This window comes from Rhinatrema bivittatum, chromosome 3 (assembly GCF_901001135.1).
Source record: "Rhinatrema bivittatum chromosome 3, aRhiBiv1.1, whole genome shotgun sequence".
Classification (NCBI taxonomy): domain Eukaryota; kingdom Metazoa; phylum Chordata; class Amphibia; order Gymnophiona; family Rhinatrematidae; genus Rhinatrema; species Rhinatrema bivittatum.
Window position 1 is genome coordinate 62,404,937 of NC_042617.1, and position 18,764 is coordinate 62,423,700.

The following is an 18,764-nucleotide window of genomic DNA, read 5'->3' on the forward strand; positions in this document are numbered from 1 at the left end:
TATTGGTTTAAACACTTGTTCCAAAGTGGATGGGATGCTAGCATTGCTAGGGTACACAATACACATGCGTAGCCCGACCGGTCCGGCGCGAGCACGTAAACCCGACGCCGATCCGTTCTCTCAAGCGTATGCACGCATGCGTCCCCACCCCTGGCTCATCCCTTTCCATCCCTCATATATTCTCCTTGGTCCGCGACGATCCCCCGCAGTCCCTGCCGATCTCTACCCGCTCCACGAACAGGAAGCAATAAATGGCCGTAGCTGGTCAGACCGAAGGTCCGTCAAGCCCGGCGGCATCCGATACAGGCAGTAAGCGCCCAGCGAGCACCCAAAAACTAAGTCTGTCCCGTGCTGCTGACGCTAGCGACGCCTGCAAGAATCTATGCTCTGCATCAGCAGCTAGATGACTGAATGTATATGATGCCATGTGGTAATATAAATCATTTATAAAGAACATTAGAAAAAGATAGTGTCAACTGGTTAAGTTTAAATAAGTTGATAATATTTAAGTTAATTACAATTAAGATAATAAGATTTGAACGCATAAAAACCGAAATGAGTAAAGGTGTTAACGCAAGAGAACAGCTACATCATTTAAATCCGAATGGCTAGATGAGACTGTTGAAATTAATACCACGAAATTGCACGGCCAAACTTGTGTAGCCCTGCGTGAAATATTTTCGTATGATGAAGATAAAGGAGTTATTTGTCTGATCTGCACTGAAGCGAAAGCTGTAGGAGAGTTTTCTATGGGTAAAAGTTTGAATGAGGTCTGGAAACTGGATTTCCTCAAAAGACATCTAGTAAGTAAATCTCACATTGACAGTGTAACAAAATTGAAAAATATGAATCCACTATTTCGCAGTGGGTTGAAGAACCTGTTACTAGAGACTCCAGAAGAAAAGCAAAGGAGGCAAATCATTGTAGAATGGAAGCATTCAAATCCAGATGAGATAAAGGTTAGAGATGAGATGAGAAGAGAAAGATGGTTAGCTAACCATCAAATTGAACTCCTCTATGCTAGCTGTTACAGATATAAATGAACACATGGCCAAATTTGTAAAGCTGCCAGATAGTTGGAGAAGTAAAAATTATGCATTTGAATTTCTTGAAGTCATCAACAGCATTGTTCAAAATTATATAATGCAAGAAATTTCTTCGGCATTGTTCCACACTTTAACTGTTGATGAAAGCACTGACGCCCCGCTATGTTTAGACATTATAATTAAGCCGCCGTTTCTTTTGTTTCATTGCCTTTTCTAGTTCTCTTCAGTTACACTGTCCTATACCTCTGACTAGCCTAGCCTCCAAGTTAACTACCCTTGTTATATGTAACTTCCGCTTCTAGTGAATTGTTCTTGTTTAAGTTATACCCTTTGTTACATGTAAACCGATCTGATATGAAATTTTTTCATGAAGGTCGGTATAGAAAAGTATTAAATAAATAAATAATATCTTTGACCAAATGCTTAATACTTTACTTTAAGTATCAGCCTAGCAATGCTTTGGATTACAAAGTATCGTTTGGTGGCATTTTGCGATTAGAACATTGCAATGCTGCTGTAATCATATCTGCCATCAAACTCTTTTATACAGCAAACAAGTTTGATTTAAGGAAGATGGTTATGTTTACATTGGATGGAGCCTCTGTTATGTTAGGAAGAAAAAATGGAGTATCAGTACAGTTGAAAAAAGAAATCCCACACCTAATTCAGTAACATTGTGTAGCACATCGTGAAGATTTAGGAATAACTGATTCATGGAAAGAAGTCAAACTGATGTAAGACATTGAAACTCTTATCAGAACTATGTACTCGATGTTTAATAGATCTATTTCGAAAAGAGTTAAATTTCAAGAAATCGTTGACGCCTCAGAGCATGATTCAGTGGCATTCAGACCTTTAAATGAAGTGCAATGGCTGTCAAGGCATTTTGCTGTGCAAGCTATAGTTCGAAACTATGCTATTTTGTTACAATATTTCGAGGAAGAGTGGGGAAAAGACCCAGTTGCCAAATACTGTTTCAAGAAGCTGAGCACTTCTGAGTTTAGGGTAGCTCTGAAAATTTTGAATGATGTTCTATCAGATTTGGCTTCATTGACTCTTCTTCTTCAGAAGAAGGGTTTAACAACTCTAGAAGCTCACCATCTAGCTCGAGGCAAACTGAACAAGATCAGAAGTCAATATCTAACAAGCTCACCTCAGTGGAGTCAAAGTGTTAAAGCACTATTACAGGTACCAACCAATAGTGCAGTTGACACAAGCTCATTGATCACATTTATCAATCTCTTGTGTGTCCATCTGGATGAAAGTTTTCCAGAAGAGGAACTACACGCATGGGCTGCATTTGATATTGGGTCACTTGTCAATTGTGACTTTGATTTTGGAATTGATAATATAAAATTACTTTGTGCTCAATATAAAGAATTTCAGCCTGAGGAGTTAACAGTAGTTGATCAATACAATGACTTCAAATTCGTTGTTGCTGAGAAAATCAAAGACAAAGTTGTTTCAAATTTGTCATCTATGTTGTTGTTTGCAACTCAAAATGAACAATTCAAAAACCTCACTGTGTTGATGGATATTAGAGGAACATTCATGGCATCCAGTGTAGACTGTGAACGTGGCTTCAGTTTAATGAATGCTACGAAAACCAAATCGCAGAATCGGTTACAGACGAAGCATTTAGATATGATCATGCGTGTGAAGAACAATCAACTAGATGGCAGAAATATAGATCATGACAAAATCTATAACGAATGGACAAATGTCAAAGACCGCAGGGAAAAAAAATGTAAATATTATGGACTGTGACGTTGTGAACTGAGTTATGAGGCGCAGTCGCCCAGTATATATGGCATAAAACAAATAAACTTTAGTTAAGAAGTATATAAACATGTTAACATTTCACTTGGTCTTCACTTCTTTTTTAACTCCAGTAGGCGGAGTTGTAAGTTTGGATGCACAATTTTAAGTTAAGTTTCGGAAAACTTGCACACAAAAAGATTTTTGCGCACATAGCATGTCAGAATTTAGAGGGAACATTGCCCTGGCAGAAACTTCACCTCTTAGATGGTTTCCTCAGAATGATATATCCAAATAGATAGGGTCCTTGTGTGTCACTCATTGAGGCAGCAGACAGGAAAATACTTATTCCTGCTCAGGCTGAAGAAACTGGCTTGGATGACTGCTACCACCACAACGCAGTGGGGCAGATTTTCAAAGGGGTGCGCGCGTAAGATACGTGCGTAACCACCGAAAAGCTGCCCCTTCCACCCCCTGTGCATGCTGAGCCTATGTTCCATAGGCTCGGCGGCGTGCACAAGCCCCAGGAAGCGCGTAAGTCCTGGGGCTTTCCTGGGGGCGTGTCAGGGGAGTGTCACGGCTGGTGCATCATCGGGGGCCGTGGCCATGGTTCCGGCCCAGGGGCATTCTGGGGGCATGGCCGCGGCCTCTGGACCAGCCCCCGGATTGGAACATGGCGCGCCGGCAGCTGGCCCGGCGCGCGCAAGTTACACCTGCCTCGGGCAGGAGTAACTTTTGAAATAAAGGTGGGGGGGGGGAATTAGTTAGGGCCGGGGGGGGCAGGTTAGTTTGGGAAAGGAAAGGGAAGGTGGGGGGTGCCAGAAAGAAAGTTCCCTCCGAGGCCGCTCCAATTTCGGAGCGGCCTCGGAGGGAACGGAGGCAGGCTGCGCAGCTCGGCGTAGCCGCGCGTATCTTTTAAAATCCGGCGTACTTTTGTTTGCGCCGGTTGCGCGAACAAAAGTACGCACACGCGTACTTTTTTAAAATTTGCCCCAGTGTGAGCATTGTGGGAGGAGGGGAATCATTTATTTATGAGATGTTTCCCTGTTTCATTTATTTTGCTCTATCCCTTCACCTTTGCTTACGCTATCATAAATGAGAGGGTTTTCTTTTTATTTTCACTTGGCATTCAACAAAACACAAGTATTCCCCTTTTCAGGCCCAAAATAATTTGGGTAAATTGGAGCCAAAATGAATAAAGTAGGGCAGTTCAGCAAATCAATTTTTACAGGCAAAACATCAATTTGTCCTTGGCAGAGCTGAAGCCTTACAAAAAAAAAAAGTCTCCAAAGCATTTTTAGAAATCCTTTGTTGCTCTGGGCTCCTTGAAACAGTACCTGCTTTCAACATAGACAAATGTTTATTTTTCTAATGTATAATGAAAGAGAGCGCATTGCTAAATAAGCTTGCTACAGTTTTGATAATTTTGCAGTATAACTAACTCTCTGTCCTGGTCCATCTTCTCTTCTATCTCCACACTTGTTGCTTTGGTGCTCTGATCTCCTCCCATGGCTTTCAGAATCATCTTTATGCAAATGACTCCCAGAGCTACTGCTCTATACCAGACATGTCATCTGCAATCTATTCTCAAATCTCAGCCTGCTTATTTGACTGCTGCCCGGATGTTCCAACACCACCTTAAACTTAACATGGCCAAAACAGAACTCCTTATCTTCTTCCCCAAACCTATTTCCACTTTGTTTCTGTGGGTAACACTATCATTCTCCCAATCGCCTCAGCCTGTAATTTTATAGTCAACTTCGACTCCTCTCTCTCCTCTCCTCACACATCTAAAATGCTGCTAACGTATTATTTCTTTCTCTGTTCCATTTCTGAAATCCATCTCTTCCTTTCTCAACACACTACCACCAAAGCCCTTATCCACTCTCTCCTCTCCTTCCACTTAGACCACTGCAACCAACTCCTCACAAGCCTCCCAGTGAACCATCTCTCTCCATTACAATCTATTCAAAATTCAGCTCCAGGACTTGTCTTTAGTGACGAACATTCATTCAATCTGTTTATGAAGCTTTGTGCATGTAATGTTTGAGGCACATACAATTTGATTTCATGCCCATAAGCACAATTTGCATGAATAAAATTTACTTTTTTTGTGTGTGTGTAAATTGACATTTACATACAGGGGTGGTACACATCGATGCAGAGATTTTATAACATGCATGCACATGTGACCACATTTTACAAAATACACTGGATACGTGCACGTGTGCCCATCTTAAATGGGCGTGCTCCTAGGCATGTAAATCCCAGTTCTACCCATAAGGCAGGATATTTTATAATGGGGTTGCGTCCATGCCATTGCCAGTTTCACCAGTTCATCCACCAGTTCAACCAGTTAAAGGCTAGGTCCTCCAAACCCCTCTGGTTTAATAGCCTGTGCTCCCACCAGTTACCCAAGACCTTTTTAACCCATTAGAAATAGATAGTTTGTTTTATTTTTGAAGTTACACCTCCTCCATAGCAGAGGTAAAGTTACGTGGCAGTGGGCTTGGGCGTACGCCCAGGCCTGTAAGTATTTATGCGTACATCTCTTGGCCACGCCCTGGAACGCCTAAGCTCTACCCAGACCATGCCTGCGCCACGCCCCTTTTTGAAATCAAGTGAGATATGCATGCAGTGGGAGATATGTGTGCAGCTGGGTGGCTTTTAAAATTCAGCCGGTGCACATAAGCCCAACTTATGCGTACATCCCCCAATTGATACATGTGCCAGGCTTTTAAAATATACCTCTTAACTTATGGAAACGAATGAGACCTTTGGAACAAAAATCCCCAAAACCAACTGAAACAAAAATGAACCAAACCAAAAATGTTTTTGGCTGCGTACCCCTACTTCTCTTTTGCTAATGTTGCTATGCCTATAATAACTCAAGTCCCTACATTGGTTTTGCCACCTGCTCCCGCATACAGTTCAAGCTTCTTTCACTCATTTACAAATGCATTCATTCTGTAGTTCCTCTCCACCTCTCCTCTCTTATGTAGCCCTATATTCTTCTTCTTAACTCTGCTCATTGGATGAGTCACTCTTATCTATGCTTTTCCACTCCACTGCCAACTGCCAACTCCACACTTTCCTGTGCCGAATGCTTGGAACAGATGTCCTGAGTTGGTGCATCATTCTCCCTTTCTGACCCTAATCAAATGTGGTCTAAAAACCCACCTTTTTGAGGCTGTCTTTAAATCTTAACCCTTGATCCTCTTGATCACAGCTTTGGTTTTTTAACCATGTTCTTAATAAATGAAATTCCCAAAGTCTTTTTGTCCAGTATGTTTGTCTTGACTAGATAGTAAGCTCTATAGAACAAGGACTATCTCTTATGTATATATGTACAATTCTGCATACATCTAGTAACATATAAAAATAAGTAGAAGTAGTTTATAAATAATTATGTTGGCGTTCTACTATCAAAGTAATGGAAATTCATATAAGGGTAGATTTTCAAAACGTACATGCGCCCGTCCAATGTGCATGCACTTCCTGGCGTGCACACATGGATGAGCACGCATGTTATAAAATGCCGGGTCAGCGCGCACAAGGGGGGGGGTCAACTTTTGCAAATATGCACGGCGACGCATCAGGGCCTTCCCCAGTTCCCTCCCAGTCCGCTCCAATTAAGGAGCGGACTGGGAGAAAACTTCCCAACCCCCTAGACTAACCTCCCTTCCTCCTTCCCCTATCCTGCCCTCCCCCTATCCCTATCCTAACTAGGCCAAATTTTTTTATTTCACCTGTTGCTCCTGCCTCAGAGAAGGAGCATTTTGCACGCGCCGGCACCCTCCTGGCGTGATCCCCTGCCACAGCAGCAGCAGCCATGCCATGCCCATGTGACATTTCTCTGAGAGCGGAAGCCTCCCCTGAGGCCCTCCACTTAAGTGCTGCTTTTGCATTTTCCCCTCGGCAGTTCTCCAGTGCCCCGCCGCCTCCATTTGCACCTGCCCCGCTTGCGTTTTTTCCGGCGGGAGGCAGCCAGCACACTTCCTGCCGCTGCCTCACCGCGGGCTGAATGCCTGCCTCCCAGCTCCCACAGCTTTCCTCTGCGGCAGGCTTCTTTCATTCTCAAGCCATCTTCCTAACCAAATGGTCACCCCCTCCCTCCAAAGCAGCGCTTCTCAACCGGTCTCCTGCTGCTCTTCCCTCACCGAGCGAGAGGGACAATCTTCCACTGCTGCCATTGCCAACTGGGCTATCAGCCTGGATGGGAACGGCAGCAGTGTTAGTGGAGGATGGCAACTGCGGCTGGGCCTTTTCTTCTTCCCGCACCTGACCCCTGCCCCAGAAGAGGAAGTGATGTGCAGTGGGGTGCGCGGGAAGAAGAAAAAGCCATGTCGCACCAAAACGTAGCATCAGCCTCCGGCATTAGCGTGCGCCCAAAGCAAAATCAGAAGCAGCCAGAAATCGGCACAGGACACAGCAGAATTAGCCTCCCATGGCCGATTGGATTCTTCTTTCTTGGCATGCGGGGACTAGAGGAAGAGGCTGCTGCAGCTACCATTTGTGCTCGGGGGGGGGGGGGGGGGGCAGGAAATGAGAGGAAGACAGCCAGCCAGTAAGTGAGAGAATGTTTGTGTATGTATGTATGTGTGATTGAGAGTGTGCATGTGTAAATGTGAGAACCTGTATGTGAGAGCATTTGATTGAGATCATCTATGTAAAGTGTGTGATTGAGAGAAACTGGTCAGAGAGGTGATGTGTGTGTGTGGTAAGGAGAGACAATGGAAATGACTGGTCAGGGAGATGACTGGGTGTGTGTGTGAGAAAGAAAGTGATTATGGGAATGAGAAGCCTGTGCATGTGGCGAGCTAGCATAGGAGTAAGAAACTTGGGTGTGTGTGAGACAGCATGGGAGTGAGAAGCCTGTATATGTAAGATAGAACATGGAAGTGGGAAGCCTGTGTGTGTGTGTGCATGAGAGAGAGAGACTGTTTGGGAAGGTGACTGGTGTGTATGTAAGAGAAAGACTGGTCAGGAGATGATTGGTGTGTGAAAGACAGAAACTGGTCATGGGAGTGTAACTGGTATGTGTGTGTGTGTGAGAGACAGAGAGACTGGGCGTGGGCCCTAAGGAAGAGGACCATGAGTACAGATCTTCAGCCACTACTGCTTCTGGTGTGTGCTACTGGCCTACATGGAAGAGGAGTAGGAGAGCTGCTGGAGGGGGTTAGTAAAGGTGGCTTTTTAAGTTTATTTTTCTTGATTGACTGCCATTTTAATTACTGAATATTATGTGATATGTCTGCTGTTTTGAAATATTTTATTGGTGTTTGGAGAATTTTAAATAATTTTTATGAGTTTTTAATTGTTGGATATTATTCTGTTCACAGTTGTTGTGAAACATTTATTCTGCTTATTAGTATAGTTATACAATTATTTCTGCTTGGCTAGTTCTGTTTTCCTAATAGGAGGTGAATTGGTGTTTAGGGCCTGATTTAATATTTGTAGTGTTGCCTTTTCATAGGTAGGGTTGTTACTGTTTGAGTGCATTCCATAATACAAGTGTAACTGTGTGCGGATTAGTTTATGTGCATTACTGCAGATCCTGGGAGTGTGTTAGGTCAGTTCTGTAAATGTGACCGAGGTGAGACATTTTACTGTATCAGTCTTATTTGTTGTATTTTCTCAACAGGACATGCAATAGTGATAAACTGCTGTCTTTTCATAAGTAGGGCTATTGAGCCTGGTAGTTGGAGTTTGTGTTGCTATTACTGAGATGACACTAGAACCAGAATATATTTTTTGTAAGGTGAGTTGTATGAGGAATGTCATAATTCTGCTTTACATCCATAATTGTGGGTCAGGGGAGTTCCTGTGGATGCAAACTGTACTTTTACATTTAGCCCTATGATGGTCATGTGTTCAGTGTGTCACGCATGTAAGAACCATCTGTCAGGTGTGTCCCGACAGAAAAAAGGTTGAGAACCAATGTGCTAGAGAACAACTTATTCATGACCATCTCTAGGTGACTGGAATTAAAAGTTCCCAGGTATGGAGAACTGGGGATTTTTTCTATCCTTATTAGTTTTAATTATTGATTATTATTTGATGTCTGCTGTTTTTGAAATATTTTATTGGTGTTAGGGAAATTTTCAAAAATTTATACATGAGTTAAATTACTGGAGGTTCTATTCATCAGCAGTTTTGAAATATATATTTTTAGTATGATTTTCCTATTGTGATTGATGTTTTATAGTTCTTGATTTTTTTTGTTTGATGTTTTATGAGGAATGATGGTATTTTCTGTTTTTCCATTGTTGCATTACATACAGTCTAACTTGTTGTGATTTCCAGTTCAGTTTTTCTGTGCATTTCTGTGCATATTTTATGGTCCCTTTAGTCTGTATTTGGTGACTCACCAAACTGTTTGTGTAATTGGGTACCCATGGGCCAGTATGGAGAAAAATTCCCCGGGCCACTATTTTCCCACAATCCACCCCTGAGTAAATCTATAGGTCCTATAACTAGGCTATTTGCAGGAGATGAAGTTAAGGGCTTACAGGAGAATTTTTAAAGCCCTATGCGCGCCAAAGCTGGGAGATACATGAGTATCTTGGGCCAGTGCACGCCACACAGATTTTAAGAAGCGCCCGGGTACACATGTATCTCCAGTTATGTGCACAAATGGGTAAGGCAAAAAAAGGAGCAGGGTGTGGGCAGTCTGGGTCTGTAACATGCAGTGTGTGCATAAGTATTTAAACGCCCATGTGCACGCTGGGGTCCCCTACCCTGTAACATTACTTCTGCTATGGATGGCGTATAAGTAATGAAATTTAAAAAAATGAGGCTAGTTAGCAAGGTTTTAAGAGTTGGGGCTAAAAGAGTAAAAAGGAGGCATGTTAATTAGAGGGGATAGGAAGTCCTATCCTTTACCTGGGCGAACTGGGAATGGACTGGGGAAACTGGTAATTGCGTCAGCACATGTATTTAATAAAATCCCCCCACTTACGCGCATATACGTGTGTATGTTATAAAATGGCCTCATCCGTTAGCGTGAGCCGGCATATGTGCATACATGTACGCCCGCTCGGCTGTTTGAAAGTCACCATCTTAGCTTTTCTTTTCTTCCCCATGCAACAGCTCGGCAAGATTTTCCAGAACTGGTTAAAGGGACGCTTTGGCAGCGCACCGGTGGCTGCACACCTTGGGGCAGATCTTAAATGGAGAAGAGTCCAGGCGCCGCTTGATGATGTCAGCAGCTCAGCGAGAAAGGGGCTGCAATCACCACACTCTCACCACAGCTGGTTTGGGGCTTCTCTCCTCTCGCACACAGCCCAAATGGCAGCAGTCTCTGCAGGTATCCCCAATCTTACCCCGCAGAGGCAGATCTTAAATGGAGAAGAGTCCAGGCACCGCGTGATGATGTCAGCATCTCAGCGAGAAAGGGGCTGCAATCACAACACTCTCACCACAGCTGGTTTGGGGCTTCTCTCCTCTCGCACACAGCCCAAATGGCAGCAGTCTCTGCAGGTATCCCCAGTCTTACCCCGCAGAGGCAGATCTTAAATGGAGAAGAGTCCAGGCGCCACTTGATGATGTCAGCAGCTCAGCGAGAAAGGGGCTGCAATCACCACACTCTCACCACAGCTGTTTGGGGCTTCTCTCCTGTCGCACACAGCCCAAATGGCAGCAGTCTCTGCAGGTATCCCCAGGGGGTCTCTGGTTTTAAGGTTATATGATAAGTTTTAGATTGATATATTATTAAGCCAAGTCTTCAAATCACTTGAAAGGAATAAAAAGCAAATCTGTTTACTTCTCTGCCAGAAAATACTTTTTCTACTTATAAATTCTAAAGCAGATTTCTGCTTTTCCTGATTGCACAGTTCAATTACCTTGAAAGGGATTTATTGTAGCGTAGCATATAAATATGCATTTTTAACATTTATGAATGAATTAAAATTCTTAATGGTTTATTCAGCTACTAGCTTACAGTTCCCTAAGGTATTCTAAAAATTGGTGGTGTTCTTAAATCTTAGAGGTGGCAATATGAGGGAAATCCTGGACTTCAACATGCTCTGAAAAGCTGCCTATGAGCCAGCTCTTTGAAAGACAAAAACAAAGCTTGTCCCAAGTACTGCTTAAAGATAAATCGATTAAAAAAATTGGCAGGGGTTACAAGGAGTCCAATAAAAATAATATCTACTAGATAAATGAAGCTTGACCGACGTGCCGCAAATGCGCAGTAGAGAGCAACTCTACTGCGCATGCGCGGGCAGCAAGTCAGTCAGAACTTGCCTGTAACAAAAATGGCACGGTGAGGAGCAAGAGCAGTAGCAGTAGCGGCGGCAGTGGCGCGCGCGAGGGAGGGAGGGACCTCCCCCGGAGATCTTCCGTCTGCGCCATCCGAAGGGGTTGTGAATGAGCTGAGAGGGGAGGGGAGGGGATTGAGAGAGGGGGAGTGACTGAGGGGAGGGAGGAGGGAGTGACTGAGGAGAGGGGGGAGGAGGAGAGAGTGACTGAGGGGAGGAGAGAGTGAGGGGGGGAGGGGGGAAGAGAGTGGGGGAGGGAGGAGAGTGAGGGGAGAGAGGAGGGGGGGAGGAGAGAGTGAGGGGAGGGAGACTAGAGGGGGAGGGAGAATGAGGGGGAGGGGGGGAAGAATGAGGGGTAAGGAAATGGACCGAAAATTTTTTTTTAATGTAGCCCGTTGTTACGGGCTTAAAGGCGAGTTAATGAATAAAAGCAAATAGTTATGCAGCAAGAAAAAACCTCTGCATAAACTCAACCAAGCTAAGCAGGGTCAATTTCTTGGACAATGTCAACCCTACTCTGCGACCTTCATCTTCATACCATAATGAAAATCCTGGGACAGATTGTTTATTACAAGGCAGAATTTAGGAGCTAACTTTCATATGAAGCAGTTAAAATTACATGCTGCTACCTATTAGGTAGATTTTAAAAGCCTTGCATGTGTTTCTATCTGATAAATGTGTGCCCCAACCTGGGGAAACCGTGTTTGTCCCTCCTGTATCTCCCTTGGAAGGGTGAATTCCCTATCTATATGTTATACCCGCTGTAATAACAAGTGGCTCTACTTTTTTTTCTTTCGTCCTTAATTATTAGTCTATATTGCTTTTGCATTGGAACCATTATTGTGGACTTTTGGAGTAAAAGTTATATATTTGCTTATTGGGTTAATATCGTATTGATGTAACTTTTCCTTACTTTTCTCCTTTTCTGATGTCAGAAAATTTATGAAAAATTTATGAAAAATTCATAATTAAAAAAAAAAAGCCTTGCATGTGCAAAAATGGCCACATACCTGCGTAAGTTAGCCGTGCAGGAGTATGTGAATTTTAAATAGCAGGGAAGGGTGCACATACATTGAGGTATGTGTGCCCAGAAAAGTGGGTGGTAAAGGGGCTGGGCATGGGCGTTCCAGAGGCAGAGCCAGCACTGACATGTGTAACTCCAAATGTTCCTCAGCCGGTGTGTGTAAGATATGCAGCTCCTCGTTAGGTGCAGGAATCTGGTGAAGAGCAGGGAGGGAGACTCTTTATAAGGCTCAGCCTGACACTTAATACATGCACCATTGTAAGGGGGAACTTTGATTCAGGGTGAGTTTTCAGGAGGTGGGTTGGGTTTGGGGGGTGGTGTTACAGAAACATTCAGAGTTATTCATTGTAAAATTGACATCATTAAAGAATTTTAGACCTTATAAGTAATGAAAAGGTGTTGATTTGTACAATGCAGCTAGCAGAGACTGCAGTGTACAAATCAACTCCTCTTGTTAGAATTTTCATTGCTCATAAGGTCTAAAATTCTTTAATGATGTCAATTTTACAATGGATACCTCTGAATGTGTCTGTAACACCACCCCCCAAACCCCAACCCACCTCCTGGAAACTCACCCTGAATCAAAGTGCCCCCCTTACAATGGTGCATATATTGAGTGTCAGGCTGAGCCTTATAAAGAATCTCTCTCTCTCTCTCTCTCTCACAACATAAAAAGTATTTTATAACCTACATGCACAGAATATAGTGGGTTATGTGACTGACTAGCCTGTATTTAAATGTCCAGAGAGGAGAAGGTAATGTGGACATAGTGAAGACTCAGGTAGCAAGGCCAAAACAAAACCAGGGAAGACTCAAAGTCCAACTATTATTCTTCTCCCCAGTCTCAGCTCATTCCCAACAGTCTCCTCTCTCTTGCTCCATTTCCCCCTCCCCACAAAAGCCCATCCACACTGCAGTCTCTTTCCCCACCTGTCATCTGTCTTTCTCAACACTGTGTTTCCTAATCTCCTCTTCCCGTCTTTTCCTCTTTCCCCCCTCCCCTCCTTTCTCCATCTGCACTCTTAATTCTCCCCCTCCTGCATGGGCATACTTTGAATCATATATTTGGGGGGAGGGGTTTAATACCCTTCCATCTGCACTCCCTACATCTCCTTAGCTTGCTTTGCACTCCATTTCCCACTGAGCTGTCCTTTTCTGCAGGCTTGATTCAGCCATCCCTTCACTGAGTTCTACCCCTCATCGACATGTTAGATTTTCTTTCCTTGGAAGACTCGGCTCACCTTTCAATTTGTGATTCCCCCCTCCTCCATGAGCTTGGATCACTTTCCTGCTCTGCACCTCATGCACCCAGGCACATTCTTTTCTGGAACTTCTCCGGCCTTCCTGCTCCCTCCAACACTTCTGCTGGCCCTCACAGATTCCAGGCCACAGAGTCCACGTAAGACACTCTACCACCTCAACGGCCTGGGCCCTAGCAAATCAGGAGTCAGTATCTCCCCAGGATGTGATGCTTCCTGTCCTCAGTTTGGGAAACCCCAGAGATAACTGCTGTACTATGGGATATAACAGGGGAAGCTTGTATTTATTTTAGCAAGCAAGGGGAACATTCAAGCCCTGACTGTAGCCCTTCACAATACTGGAGCTGCTAATTTTTAAGAGAGTTTGAGTGTATGATATTGCATGCCAGTAAAATACCTTATTTACTCTGGTGACTATGAGGAGTTCTGTTTTGGAGGTATTTAGAGCAAGATGGAGGTTGGAGAGCAGGGTGTTGATGTTTTGGTGAGTGAATCTTGAATAGGGATGAGGATTTGGACGTCATCTGCATATAGGAAACTTCAGGAAGACCGTCCCTTCTACATGGATACTACTCTCCAATTAAGGAATGGCCTGGGAGGGAACTTCCCTATACCCCTATCTAACATTTCTACCTTTTTCTCTCTCCTCCCTGACCCCTAACCCCTACCTAACTATTCAAATTTTTTTTATTTTCTACCTTACTGCTCCTTTGGAGCAGCAGTAGACTCCCCGTGCCAGCCAGCTGCCGGCACACGCTGTCCCGGCCCGCCCCCTGCCCAGCCCCTCCCCACCCAGACCAGCCCGCCCCTTTCTTTGGCCCCTGCACTTCAGCGTGTAATGGGGGTTACGCGCTTGGCCGGGCCCTTTGTAAAAAGCGTGCATAGGGCATAGGTACGTAACCCCCATTTTTCATGCACGTGGGCCTTTTAAAATTGGGCCAATATTATCAATTAATTCAAAAAAATACAAAATTCTCATCCCTATAGGATGTCTACACAAATCAATCTAAAATCAACTTAAAATGGCAAAAAAAAAACCCCAAACCCCTAAAATATATAATCACAAATTATAAAACAGAAAGTAGAAGAGCTCTCAGCCATAATAAACATTTCTACAGATATCAAGGCAGGCTCATCCTCAATCATGACTCGGTTTCACCAAAAGCTTGCTTATATAACCAGGCTTTTAAGATATTACACGGTCTCTAACTGCGCTCAAATGTGCTTGGTGGATCAACAATACCACCTGTAAACCTTTATTAGCTTTGAGATGTTTAAATATGTAAGGCTGCACTTAACGAGCTTGACTCCTGACTATATAAAGAGATGTGAATTAAAGATAATACTTTATGCTTAATTCTAAATGAAATTGGAATATTCTGTTTTTTATTTGTTTTATTGTTATTTATCATATAACTTATTTTATGCTTACTTTTTATGCTATTTAGTTTATTATGTTAGTCTCATTTACTTTTCTTGTACATCGCATTGGTTTGCCTTGGTAAGACTTGTGATTAATCAAGTATGAAATAAGCTAAACTAAGCTATTGCCCCCTTTTTTTTTCCTATCAAAAAATCATATTTGATAGTCTTCTGTCCACAAAATTTTCTTATGGCTTTCATATGAAAAATATTTGATTCCACTTCTTCACCCAGTGTGAATACGTACTTCTGCATTCCTTTTTAGGCCCTCCCTGGTCAAACTCTAGGTTTCAATGAATATTTAAATAATCAGAAGCTGATGCAACTTCTTCATGGTGCTAAGTTAAACACCTCAGAAGCAAGATTTCTTAACAAAACTTTTCTTGACCCTGTACAACAAAAGCAAACAATTGTATTGGCAGAAATAAATTTTTTTTCACATATAAAGAAGGACCTTCATGCATCACTAGTGCATATCTTTTTCAGGTCTATGACCTTATACACCATTGCTATAATCATAGGTCCTGAATAAATTCTTAAAGATTTTTTATTGCAATTAAAAATTCATAACATATCCTTCAAAGCTCTTATCTCAATTTCATGGTCTATACTCCATTCACAGTCTGTATACCCTGGCACGGGTCTATGTTTTGAAATTCCAGTGGAGTGATGGTGGCACGCATCAACATAAGGATATAGACTTTTAACAGAATGCAGTATGCAATGGGTTGAGTAATCACCACAGAAGTTAAATCCGCCATGCCTGTTTCTTTCTCTCTTCAGATGCTGTACACAAAAGAAAGGCAGCAAGCCCACTCCGCCAACACAGAAGTTACTGGAAGTTCAAAACATGCATCTAAACATAGTATCTAGCCCAAATTTAAAAAAAATGAAAACAATTTTCTTAGAAAAAAAGCACTCATATAAATTGCTCTGCAGTTTTCTTACTTGTTTCTGTTTATGACTATCATTTTTTTTATTTGCTTCTTTTTTGTCCAACCAAGCTCAAATGAGACAGACAGTTTTGATATTTTTTCAAGCCTTAATTGATGGCTGTTCGGTTCACAACTTATGTAAATATTTTCCTCTCTTGTTTTTTAATAGTGGCCTTTGCTCAATAATATAAACATACTTCTTATTAAAATATACACAAACAGATAAACCATGCAAACAAGAAAAGTAATTACACACAATAGAGATAATTACATATTTTCTTTAGTACTTGTCGGCTTTTACGCATGTAAGTCATCAAATTTTATAAAATGGGCATCTGAAGGAAATTACCAGTTTTACCAATTAGTTCACCAGTTTGCCCTGTCTCAAGGTCATCAAGACCCTCCTGGCCCTTAAAAAATTAGTAACTTGTCCCCAACTATTTGTAGTTTACAGATGTACAATAGATTTTAGGATTTATTTAACAAACTTTCTCATAGCCTATTTTGCTTTCCATCCCACACAGCTCTGCCTATAAAGCCATGTCTTCAGAGTCATCAGAATATACATAGCACTTTGAATTTGTAGAAAAATAGAACTCATGGCACAAATCATGTTGTTGCATCTGGGTACATCACAATTTACACAATTTTAGTTCTTCAAGATTTCTGTAGTTCAAAAAATACAGATTATGCACAACACTCATTTCTGGGTAATATCCAAATTACTAGTAATTATTACACTTTAAGGTGAATTTTAAAAGAGTTGCGCATATACAAATTAGCAGATGTGCATGCAAATAGAACATATTCGCATAAATGTGCCAGCAATGACATAAAAAATAAATTTGCCCATATAAAAAAGGGGTGGGCTGGGGTATTCTGGGAGGAGCCGACAGCTACGCATATAAGTTGCTACTTTATAACCTGCAAAAGCGAAGCATGTATGACTGTTATCGACGTATATTTCCACCTCCTAATTATCTGGTGAAAGTGAGAATAAGAGGTCAATTTTAAGACCTGCAAGCGTGTGACCATGTGTGCGCAGTTCCTGGCATGCACACACGAACGCACTGATTTTATAACATCTGCGCACGCATGTGCAGGTGGCCAATGACTCGCATGCGTGTGTGGGGGGGAGATTTTAGCAAAATATGCACGGCGACGCAATCGGGTCTCCCCCAGTTCTCTCCCAGACTGCTCCAATCAAGGCCGGCACTTCAGTGCCTAACGGGGGTTACGTGCATGGCTGGGCCGTTCTAAAATGCGCGCGGTGCTCTCAAGGCCTGGCCACACATGTAACTCCTGTTTTTTATAGCCAAATACTAACTGGGTGAGGGGCAAGAATAGACTGGGGGGAATTCGTGCTAAAGAACCAGGAGGGTCTTGAAGACCTTGAGACAGGGCAAACTGGTGAACTAATTGGTAAAACTGGCAATTTCCTTCAGATGCCCATTTTATAAAATTTGATGACTCACATGCGTAAAAGCTGACAAGTGCTAAAGAAAATTTGCGTGTAAATGATAAAAATTAGGAGCACAAATATTCAGATAAAGGAGATTTGCATCACTTATCTGGATAAATTTTGACTTCTCCAGCTCCAAAATGAATAAGTCACAAATCCCACTATTTATCTGGCTATGTAATATAGCCAGATAAGTGTTAGAATGCTACTTATCCAGCTTTGTTGAAAATGCATGTCAGCATGCTGTTGGGTAGATTTAAATCACACAATAGTAGATTCAGCTATATGAAGAACTATATGAAGAACTCTATGTATAAGTGTATTTTGCAACCGTCATATATTGCCACAGTATGCTTGTTGGCTTATATTGTGAAGCCCATAGAGCACCGGGCTTGTCTAATCATAGGTTGCTTAAAACACTTCATATGCACCACGTAGGGCTATATCACAAGTGCAGACACTGTACAGTATGCAATGACTTATGAATGCACTTATCTCAATTCACATGACAGTAGATAGTATGTGCAGTCCTGAAATATATCCTCCGACACCACAGTGTTTCAGAGTATATTACTCCTTCTTCAGGGAACTCCAGGTGACGACAAACTGTCAGAGCAATTCTGTGTGGAAGACAAATAGAGAGCTCTTATAAAATGCCAATGGCTAATATATCACAATGACGCTAGACTTGGAAGTAAAACTTACAGTATGGTTGTGTTACAATCAGTCCATTAGCTAGAAACAGCATCTGCTTATGCGCTGAAAAATGATAGTACAGGGAGGATTGTAATAAATATTATGCTCCGATGATGATATAATAAGAGCTACTATCCAGCGCTGCGAGTACTTACATGCACTGTTAAGCAACCTATGATTAGACAAGTCCGGTGCTCTATGGGCTTCACAATATAAGCCAACAAGCATACTGTGGCAATATGTGACGGTTGCAAAATACACATACATAGAGTTGTTCATATAGCTGAAACTACTATTGTGTGATTTGTTTCTATTTTTCAAGCTTTGTTTTGGGTCAATTGTTGGGTAGATTTAAGCATATTTTATATAGCACATGTATGCACATTTGCACGCACGATATAAAATGCATGAGTATGAGCATGCGAACCCTTGTATATGCGTATACCTGCACACACTCGCATGTTTTAAAGTTATGTAACCCCTATATTTAAAAAGGGATCCAGGGGTGATCTGGGAAACTTTAGACCAGTGAGCCTGATTTCTGTGCTGGTAAAAATCATGGAAACTGTTATAAAGAATAAAATCACAAAACATTTAGATAGACATGGTTTCATGGGACACAGCCAGCCTGGATTTACCTAAGGGAAGTCTTGCCTCACAAATCTCCTACATTTTTTTGAAAGGGTGAATAAATAAATGGACAAAGGTGAATCAGTAGATGTGGTGTATTTAGATTTTCAGAAGACGTTCGACAAAGTCCCATATGAGAGGCTTCTAAGAAAACTAAAAAGTCATGGTTTAGGAGGCGATGTCCTTTTGTGGATTGCAAGTTGGTTAAAAGACAGGAAACAGAGAGTAGGATTAAATGGTCAGTTTTCAGACTGGAAAAAGGTAAACAGTG

General features: G+C 42.3%; 1 long non-coding RNA gene across 1 annotated transcript in view; it reads right to left on the reverse strand.

Moving 5' to 3' along the window:
* The window catches only part of LOC115086877, a 57,851-nt gene extending 39,938 nt beyond the window's left edge, over positions 1–17,913 (reverse strand). The window contains exon 1 of the long non-coding RNA XR_003855358.1: positions 17,659–17,913. This is a non-coding gene — a long non-coding RNA (uncharacterized LOC115086877). The remainder of the gene's footprint in view (positions 1–17,658) is intronic.
* Between the last annotated feature and the right edge of the window lie 851 nt (positions 17,914–18,764).